The sequence below is a fragment of the Hemibagrus wyckioides genome, linkage group LG29 (assembly GCF_019097595.1).
Source record: "Hemibagrus wyckioides isolate EC202008001 linkage group LG29, SWU_Hwy_1.0, whole genome shotgun sequence".
NCBI classification, from domain to species: domain Eukaryota; kingdom Metazoa; phylum Chordata; class Actinopteri; order Siluriformes; family Bagridae; genus Hemibagrus; species Hemibagrus wyckioides.
In genome coordinates this window covers 15,148,208-15,158,585 of record NC_080738.1, presented here as the reverse complement: position 1 = coordinate 15,158,585, position 10,378 = coordinate 15,148,208, and positions in this window count along the sequence as shown.

Here is a 10,378-nt window from a genome sequence, read left to right as displayed (position 1 = left end):
ATTATATATATTTATTATATTGATCATAGCTCATATTAATTATCTGTAATATGTAGATGTTGACTGTGAAATAAGGCTGGAGTGAAGCATTCTTTTCCGTCTGCGTATAACTACTAGCCGTCAGTGGTTTATGTTAAACGAAACGTTGTTATTTTATTAATAAATCCCCTGTTTTTTCATCTGATCCCTGCATTTGGATCTGCATTCTGTACCTATGGAGGCACCCACTCCTGACAGGATCAGCACCTCAGTGCTTTTGCGTATATATATCTTTTCATATGTGCATTATTTGTACGCCCTTGCATGTGTCATCTTACACACACCCCTTTACTTTATACATTATACCCATGTCAGTATATACTGTATTTATTGTTTTGTTATGTACAGTCTTTGGATTTGCTGATCCCACTGCACCTTTTGCACGAGGGCATGTGACTAATAAATCTGTAAATATTTAAAACCTCATTGTAAATGGTCCCATGTTGTCCTCCCATAGTGACTCTGACACGTCTACCACTATGGGTTCTCAGTAACATTAAACTTGCATAGAGCTTCTCATTCAACTGTGTACCGTTGGCCAACGTTTGGCTATTTATTGGAACTTTACCTGTCCGAAATTCCTCCTGACACACTGAGGACACACTTAGCAAAGAAAATGGCTTCATCAAAGACATAAATGTTTTTTATTCATGTCAGAAATTCTATAATTATCTCAAGTCCCCATTATGGCTCCCCCTTGTGGTGAAACCTCTGTCCTTAGCTTGAGTTTGGTCCATGAGGTGTTTTAAACTGAATAAATTGGCCAGTAGACCAAGAACTGGCTAATATAGTCAAGGAATCTGGGGCAGAATGATGCAATAGACCATCAAAGACTAAGGACACACCTTAGAGACAGACCGAGTGTCTAGTCTGGCTGTGTGTATTCCACTGACTTTGTGTGTTTCATTGTGTCTATGTGAACATGCATGTATGCATCAGGCTTTAGGTTGAGGAAATGTGTGGTTTGTTGTGTGTGTGTGTGTGTGTGTGTGTGTGTGTGTACTTTCTAGAAAGTGCTATGCCTGGGATGTCAGGATCGTTTAGCTAGACCTGCCAGTGCTTTTATTCAAAGCTGAGGGGGCTTTATTTAATATTTTATGAAACGCATTACCTCAGTTTCAGTCTCTAGACACATGGCCATTTAACTGCTCTTTCTATTCAGGGATCTGGGCTTCTCTCTCTCTCTCTCTCTCTCTCTCTCTCTCTCTCTCTTTCTCTGAAACAGCTCTTCTTTGGATGCTTGAGAATTAATAAAGCTGTAAAAAGACTATTAATACGAACATAAATGAAAAAGATTTGCCCCAGTTTGATTCCCTAAATAAGTCAACAGTTGGGGGAAATGTGAAGTTTCAGTCTCACACACCCTGCTTTATAAATATATATATGTTTCCCCCCCCATAATCTGGGTTTTTCATTCTCACCGTCTCACTTGAAATCGAAAAAAGTAGCTATAATATGAACAGAATAAAACAATTCACCCTAAATCTATCAACAGCCAGCTGAGTGACTCAGTTTCTGTCTCTAGAGTCGAACTGCAAAAACCACACTTTCTGTTCAGGAATCTGGATTCTCTCTCTCTCTCTCTCTCTCTCTCTCTCTCTCACACACACACACACACACACTTTCTATCTCTATGTCTCACTCTGACTTTTCTCTACATTTCCTGCTTTATCCTTTTTTGTTTGTTAACAGATGTGACCCAGTTCTGCCATTTTAGTAGCACAAAGTTGTCGCTGTCAAAATGTCACTGTAAACTAACTCTCTCTCTCTCTCTCTCTCCCCCTGAAATATCCTTGTGAGGCACGACTGTCCTTACATACTCTTAAAATAATTTTGTTACATGATTTGTCAGCAAATGATTCATTTTCAACGATTCATTAAGGTGAAGGAATCTGTATCATTCAGGTCATTTTGTTCACTTATAAACTGATAAACTGATCAATTACAACTATATTCGTTTCCCTTTTTCTTGTTAATCGGGCCACCGGATTCGTCAATGAATCTTTGCATTCTTTTTCATTTATTTCCTAGAATCTGTCACTGAATGAGTCTCAAAAACAATGTAATAATATACAGTATTTGGCCCAAAGCGTGTGGAAAGCTTGTTGGACATTCCATTTCAAAACCATGGGCATTAATATAGGCTACTAATGTCCTATAACAGTTGAAGTTGTTAGAACAGCCTTCACTCTTCTGGGAAAGCTTTCTACAAGATTCTGGAGCCTGTGGACATTTGTGCCCATTCAGTCAAACGAAAATTAGTGAGGTCAGACACTGATGTTAGATGTTGAAGGTCCAGCGTGCAGTCAGTGTCCAGCTCTGTGCAGGCCAGTAGTTCCTACACATCAAACCGTGTTGCTTTGTGCACAGGAGTACACTGGAACAGGAGCTGTTGCCTCAAAGTTTCAAGCATTAAGTAAGGTGTTACCCAGAAACCATGAAAAACAGCCCCAAAACCATTATCCCTCCTCTACCAAACTTTACCGCGGTCATTCCTGTAGGTAGAGCTTTCCAGATGAATCTATATCTCCAGAGAACATCTGGAGTTTCCACTGAGTTTCCAGAGTCCAGTGGCTGCATCCTTTACACCACTCCAGCCAGTGCTTGGCATTGTACAAAGAGATCTTTGGCTTGTGTGCAGCTGTTCGGTCATGAAAACTCACTTCATGGAGCTCCTAGTGCAGAGTTCTTGTGCTCATGTCACTTCCAGAGGCAGTTTGGAACGCTCTGTGAGTTTGCTTGGTTCACTGCTGGGCCTAGATGCTTCCATTTAACAATACCAGTACTTACAGATGTCTAGGGCAGGAGGGATCTTATGATAGTAGCAGAAGTGTTTAAAGACACTGAGCTCTTCAGTATGACCAGTTCTCCTCCCAACGCTTGTCTATGGAGATTGCATGCCTCTGTGCTTGATTTTTGATGTACCAGCAATAACTGTAAACACCTCAGACACACTTCTTGGTTTCTTGCCATCAGATGAGAATCTTGAATTAGGTCTGTGATACAAATGTGGTATTTAGGTGAGACAGTCTGTCCACCTTTTGGCATGTTTTTGAGAGGTCGGAGGTTTGAAAAGTGTGAAAAGTGAGATCTGGGTCATGTTAGGTAAACTGAAATAAAAAACAAAACAAAACAAAGGAAAAGCCAGGAATGTTCTACATTCTTTCAGAAATGTTCAACATGCTTTGCCTTCTCTTCTCAGTAGCACAGGGCTTTCTAGTGACCCAAACCTATTACCGACATGTCAGCGATGAAATATGGGGAAACACTGACACAGGTCAGCTGGGAACACACACACACACACACTTGCACTCTCTTGTACAGCCTTCTCCCAAAGGCTTTTATATATATATATATATATATTCCAAATGTTCCAAAAATGAGCCTTTAGTCTTTTACCAAAAAGTTCTGATACACAACTACAAATGTGGTTTGGATATTTATAGCCAGAATATTTATGCCTTCTGGGAAAGTGCAATATTTTTCTTGACAGTTTCAACAGTCATGATAATTCTTGATAAGCAGTAAAGTGTACATAATATATAAAATCTTGTATACTGATAAATTCTAATGTTAATGTTCTACATTGTCGCATATTTACGCCATACACGATGGAATGCAACCCCTATTAAGCATCATTATGCATAATACATGTTTGTGTGTGCAAATGGCTCAGCGTGAGAAGATAATGTGTGAAGAATACATGAAAATACATACGTGTATATGAAAACAAATGTTTCCATCCATTCCTCCTGCCTGATGATGTACAGTGTGTATTGTGACTGAAAACATTGGCCATGTATCCATCTATGACCTTCAACGTAGGAGTGGGGGATTTGACTAACAATATTATATCAAGATTCTCAAAGGCATTTAACAACATATGCATTAGAGCAGTTGTGCTGCATTTAAAGTGATTGCATAATTTTACTTGTTTACATTTTCTTTCTAGGATTTTAGAATTTGTTTAATTATTTCTAGAGTTTTTAAGAATAGAACATATGGTGTGTGTGTGTGTGTACAGTACATAACATATACAGTGTATATATATATATATATACTGAGAGAGAGAGAGAGAGCTCTTTATTAGCAATAAAGACAAATTTAAAAATGCTCTTTATGTGTTATATTTGATGTTTTAAACAATCTGAGGCAATGGAGTTACAAATAAAGTAATATGATGCCACGCCTCTTTTACTGAGACTTATAGGAACAGAGGCCACGCCTCTTTTACTGTGACTTATAGGATCAGAGGCCACGCCTCTTTTACTGTGACTTATAGGATCAGAGGTCACGCCTCTTTTACTGAGACTTATAGGAACAGAGGCCACGCCTCTTTTACTGAGACTTATAGGAACAGAGGCCACGCCTCTTTTACTGAGACTTATAGGAACAGAGGCCACGCCTCTTTTACTGAGACTTATAGGAACAGAGGCCACACCTCCTTTACTGAGACTTATATATATATATATATATATATATATATATATATATATATATATATATATATATATATATATATATATAGATATATATATATATATATATATATATAGATATATATATATAGATATAGATATATATATATAGATATATATATATAGATATATATATATATAGATATATATATATATAGATATATATATATATATATATAGAGAGAGAGAGAGAGAGAGAGAGTGTCTCAAATATAGTTTACAAATTTAGGAATAGTTTGATGTAGAGACTCATTTGCATATTATTGAAGAGATCCAAAGCTTATCAGAAAAGAAAAAAATTTAAAAAAACAAAATTTTAAATCCATTCATAGCTTTAACGTTTAATGTTTATGGTATTTTGTTTTTGCACAAAACCTTATATTTGCTATTCAAGCATCATTGGACCTTTCCAGCAAAACCGTTTGACCAATCATATGTTTTGTTGTGCAATCCCTGCACCCAGACTCGTATCTGTCCATCCACAGCTGAAACTGTGCTGAAACAATCTCTGATACAGACATGATGATTTTGGTGATACTCTGTCGGAAATGTGAAAAGTTCGAACATCAGGTTTTTTATTATGCAGATTGTTTATTTTCATACAGCATGTGCTGATAAATTGTAGGTTTTACCCTAGAAAACAGGCAATAAAACCCGAGTGATTTACGAGTGCATTCTCTCTCTCTCTCTCTCTCTCTCTCTCTCTCTCTCTAGCTGATGTAAATGTGTTCTGCCGTCTGTACGTCCCCCTGCGCTTTCACCCGTTTATTTTGATTAGGCCTGTACGCAGCTGATAAAGTCTCTCTTGCTGTACGCAATATAAAGTTTGTTTGATGATAATTATGAACAGGGGAAAAGAAATCTGCTTGCCAATTTATAAATGCGTTTGAATTTTGGTTCCCTTCTGGCTTAATGTTTCTCCGTGGGCTAAAGAGGAGGAGGGAAAAAAAAGCGAGAGAAGGATCTAGGGCTGAAAGAGATGGAAAATTGAAGAGAATGTCAAGCACACACACACACACACACACACACTTTAGTGTTCAAATTTCAAATAAGCTGTCAAATTTCTTTGTAATTTTCTACAGCTGCCTCTCTACACTTTGAACCCCTGAACATTCACCTACTGATTGCTTTCTGTTCAGTTTTTCCTCTTTTATCTGTGAGACACTGAGTCTGGGTCGATTCAGCATGCAAAAATAAAACACGTGATTAGCACATTTCTACTGTTTATGTATGTATACGTACGTATAAAGCAGAAGTATCTTCAATAAAAAGGTATTCAGAGGTATCCGTTTTGTCCCTTCCAGTTTGCTTGGTTCACTTAGATATGGAAGTGATTGAAGAATTGGTGTGTGCTGTTATATGAAAATAATCAAAATGCAGATTTATAGTTTATTCATGAACCAAGTTAAGCAGGGTCCGCCCTATAGCTATACATAGTATAGCTCCTATAGACCTATATAGGATTATTCCTTATTCCTAAGAGATTCCCTCCTGATGCTACAATAAGGGCAGAGATGCACAAACCCAGTGGCAGGTGCAGTTTACTGTCAAGCTAAAACACCCCATTGGTTTCTTACACATTCACAGGTATATTTATGTTCAACATAAAACACGGTATACTCGCTTGTCAGAAGCACACGTGATTTAGAGCGGCCCTGACAAACCAGCTGAATTAAAACGGAGTGAGCAATTTGTTTTGTGTTTAGGACCTGTCCAAACTGCCCGTCTGCTGTGATTGGAGTGTGTGTGTGTGTATGTGTGTGTGTCATCCTGTTAACAGATGGCTTGTCTGCATTAGAAGTGTTTTATTTTCCCATGGATGCCAATAAACACTCCTCGCAGGTGGAATATTCCACAGTAATATGGAGTTCTTACAAAACAAAAACAACAACACATTGAAACTCGTAAATAATTTATGAAGCCACAATCAGCACCATTTACAAGCAAACTCTTAACATCAATAAGTAAGCATGAACCTCTGGTTTCTCTCCCATTCTCTCTCCTGCCCATCCTCTGTGACTGACTTTATAATATAAGGAATAAAACACTTAGAGGTGCGCTGTTATGGGAAATAATCAGCTATAACAGCGTGTTATGAGGCCTGACATGAAGTGTAGTTAAAGTTACCTACCTGAAGGTGAATATTTTTCCAGTCTTCCTTTTATACTTCCTTTTATATATAAGTACAAATGCTCTTTATGTGTTATATTTGATGTTTTAAACAATCTGAGGCAATGGAGTTATACAATAAAGTAGTTTTACTGAGACTTATAGGAACATAGGCCATGCCTCTTTTACTGAGATTGATCACACAGAAGCCACACCTCCTTTACTAAGACTTATAGGCACATAGGCCACGCCTCTTTTACTGAGACTTATAGGAACAGAGGCCACGCCTCTTTTACTGAGATTGAACGCACAGAAGCCACACCTCCTTTACTGAGACTTATAGGCATATAGGCCACGCCTCTTTTACTGAGATTGATTTACACAGAGGCCACACCTCCTTTACTGAGACTTATAAAGACATAGGTCACACCTCTTTTACTGAGACTCATAGGAACATAGGCTATGCCTGATTGCACAAAGGCCACACCTCCTTTACTGAGACTTATAGGAACATAGGCCACGCCTCTATTACTGAGATTGATCGCACAGAGGCCACACCTCTTTTACTGAGACTTATAGGAACATAGGCCATGCCTCTTTTACTGAGATTGATTGCACAGAGGCCACACCCCCTTTACTGAGACTGATAGGAACAGATGCCATGTCTGCTTCACTGTCCTGCAGTGACACTGATTTCTTATTCCTGCAGAGGCATTTTTACTCTTTTTATTCTAAATAATGTATGAAAATGGTGACTAAATTATGATGCAGCACTTCAGAGTCTCTTTACCCCAAAAAGACATCACACACAGACGTCGCCAGCCCTCCTAAAATTCTGCGATTCTCCATAAACTCTACACAAATTCATGATCGCCTCTGTCCCCTTTAAATTTCATATGAAAATGGCAGCAGACTTTGGCTCCTCCCCGTCTTTCAGCGCGTTCTTCAATCTGCAGGCCGTGGCGTCACAGAGCGAGGATCAGAGGACAAGTGTGTGTGTGTGATTGTGTGTGTGTGAGATCAGGAAGACTCGTATTTGGCTTATACAGTGGAATGCTGCAATAAGTTTACCATCTTACCCTGTTAGTCAAACCTTTATTTTATTTCATTTATTTATTTATTTTTATTTATTTTTTATTTTTTTTATTTTTTACTATTATACATTGGGGGCTGAGCCCCCCTTAAATGAAAATTCTAGAATCGCCCCTGGACGCCACGGCAATAGATACTAATAAAAAAGTAAAGAAGAAATTAGTCTCCAGTATATCACACCTCACATCTCCGGAGGATGCAGCATCCGAAATGAGACGCAGCGAATATACACTACTCACAAAAAGTTAAGGATATTCAGCTTTCGGGTGAAATTTCAGGATGCACCTAAAATGCACTATAACCTTTCCAGGTGAACTTAATTTGACCTTCTCTACACTTTTGAATGCACACGTCCAACTGTTCAGTGTTTCAGTACTTTTTGCATAACTTGCTATTCTCTAACAAGGTGCTTAATGGCAAAATTCACAACTGGTGTTTGATCCATGAATCGACCAATACATTTTCTGGTTCAAATGGAATTGGTATTTAAACAGTCCTCTTCATCATGCCGTTCATATATTGACATCATGAGACCAAGACCACACCTAACAATTGATCAACAGTGCCTCGACCTTGCGAGGCTTCAAACATGATGTTCTCAGAGGGAAGTGGCCACTGAGCTTAGCGTGTCACTGAGTGTCATCAGCAGGTTGCGACAGAGATACAGAGAGACTGGAAGAGTCACAGAAAGGCATAGAAGTGGACGTCCTTTGGCCATATCCCACGTTGATGACCGCTTCATTGTGAACAGTGCTCTGCGGAACCGGATGATAAATGCTACGCAACTCCAGGCACATTTAAGGGAGGTGAGAGGCACCCAAGAGTCACGTCAGACCATTCGAAACCGTTTACATCAGCGTGGTCTGCGTGCTAGACGACCTGACTACACCATCAGGCACAGGTGTCGGGCCAGGGACCATTTACGCTAGACGAGGGACCAGTGGTCCTCAGTGCTGTTCTGTTGAAAGTCGATTCACGCTGAGCAGAAATGATGGCCACCAACGATGTTGGAGATGTCAAGGAGAACGCTATGCATCAGCCACTGTTGTCACCAGACGAGCCTTTGTTGATGGTGGTGTTACAGTCTGGGCAGGTGTGTCTACTCAATACAGAACTGCCCTACATCTTGTGAATGGTACAGTGACAAGCCAATACTACCTGAATAACATCATTAATCCAGTCATTGTGCCCCTGCATGAACAACACAGGCCTAATTTCATCTTCATGGATGACAATGCTCCAGCTCATCGAAGTCGCATCATTATGGAACGGCTGCTGGAGGCTGGGGTACCTCAAATGGAGTGGCCTGCACTTTCTCCAGACCTGAATCCCATAGAAAACCTATGGGATGAGCTGAGTCGCCGTGTAGAGGCTCGTAACCCTGCACCCCAATGACCTGAGGGCCGCCCTTCGAGAAGAGTGGAATGCCTCAGCAGACAACAAGTCGACTCGTGAACAGCATGAGACGTCGTTGTCAAGCTGTAATGTCAAGGGCACATGACAAATTATTGAGACATTGACATTTTTTGTTGTGGTACAGTATACTCACCACTGTTGTTGGCTATTGTTTCAATAAATTGTTTGAGATGAGGAAATCACCACTGCCTGCTTCTACTTAAATGCCCTACTTTCATGATATAATATCACTGTAGTGTGAACTTTTTACATTTTCCATAAATTTCACCCAAAATCCAAATATCCTTAACTTTTTGTGAGTAGTGTAGAAACAATGTATATGGACGGGTTGCTGCTTCTGACTACTTCAATTATCCAATCAAAGGACGGGAAATTGCTGATGTAATCGTATGCCTGCTAGATGGCCCCAGTGACACCAACTCGAAATCTGATTGGTTAATGTAACAATTTCATCGCCACTTATTTTAGGCTCCAGGCGCCTGCACTATTAATTCTGAAGGCCTTACGGCAGATTTCTTTCACCCTGGCAACACATGATGTCATCCACTAGCTGAAATATGATTGGATAAATTCTCTTATAATAAATATACACTACTGGAAGCAGCGCAACCAAGAGAAAAGCTATGAAATGTAGAGAATAGACTATTGGGAATCATTTAATACACATTCATGGAAAAATATATTAAATATATTAAAATGCAAGCCAGTGATTCAGATCACTGCTGTTTAGGCCAGCAGAGAAGGACTTGCTGACCCTGATGGCCCACCACTGATATATACACACACACACACACACACACACACTCACTGAGATGAGGCACAGAAATTTAATGGTAGTATATAATTATTGAGACACTTATGAAATTTAATTTATAATTAAATGATATCAAAATGATAGATAATAAATTATTATCGTTTAAAGGTAGCATTTTAGCCAGTTACTAGAAACAAATTTCTTGTTTTGGGTTCTGGATGTTAAACAGTTCAGAAATTGGATTAAGATCTATGTACATAACTAAGTATACAGCAAAGCATTCTGTTTTTGAATATAAATATCAGATCTTAAATGTCTCTCTGTACCGTCTTTCCTGTGAAAACACTGACTCATCCTGGGGTATTTCTGTGTTTATTGTGTAAACTGTTTGTCTCAACAACACCATTCCTGCAAATGGCTTTATATCAGAGTTCTGTGTAGCACAGCGTGTAGAATCATTCCATTATTTCCCTTTTTACACTCACCTGCA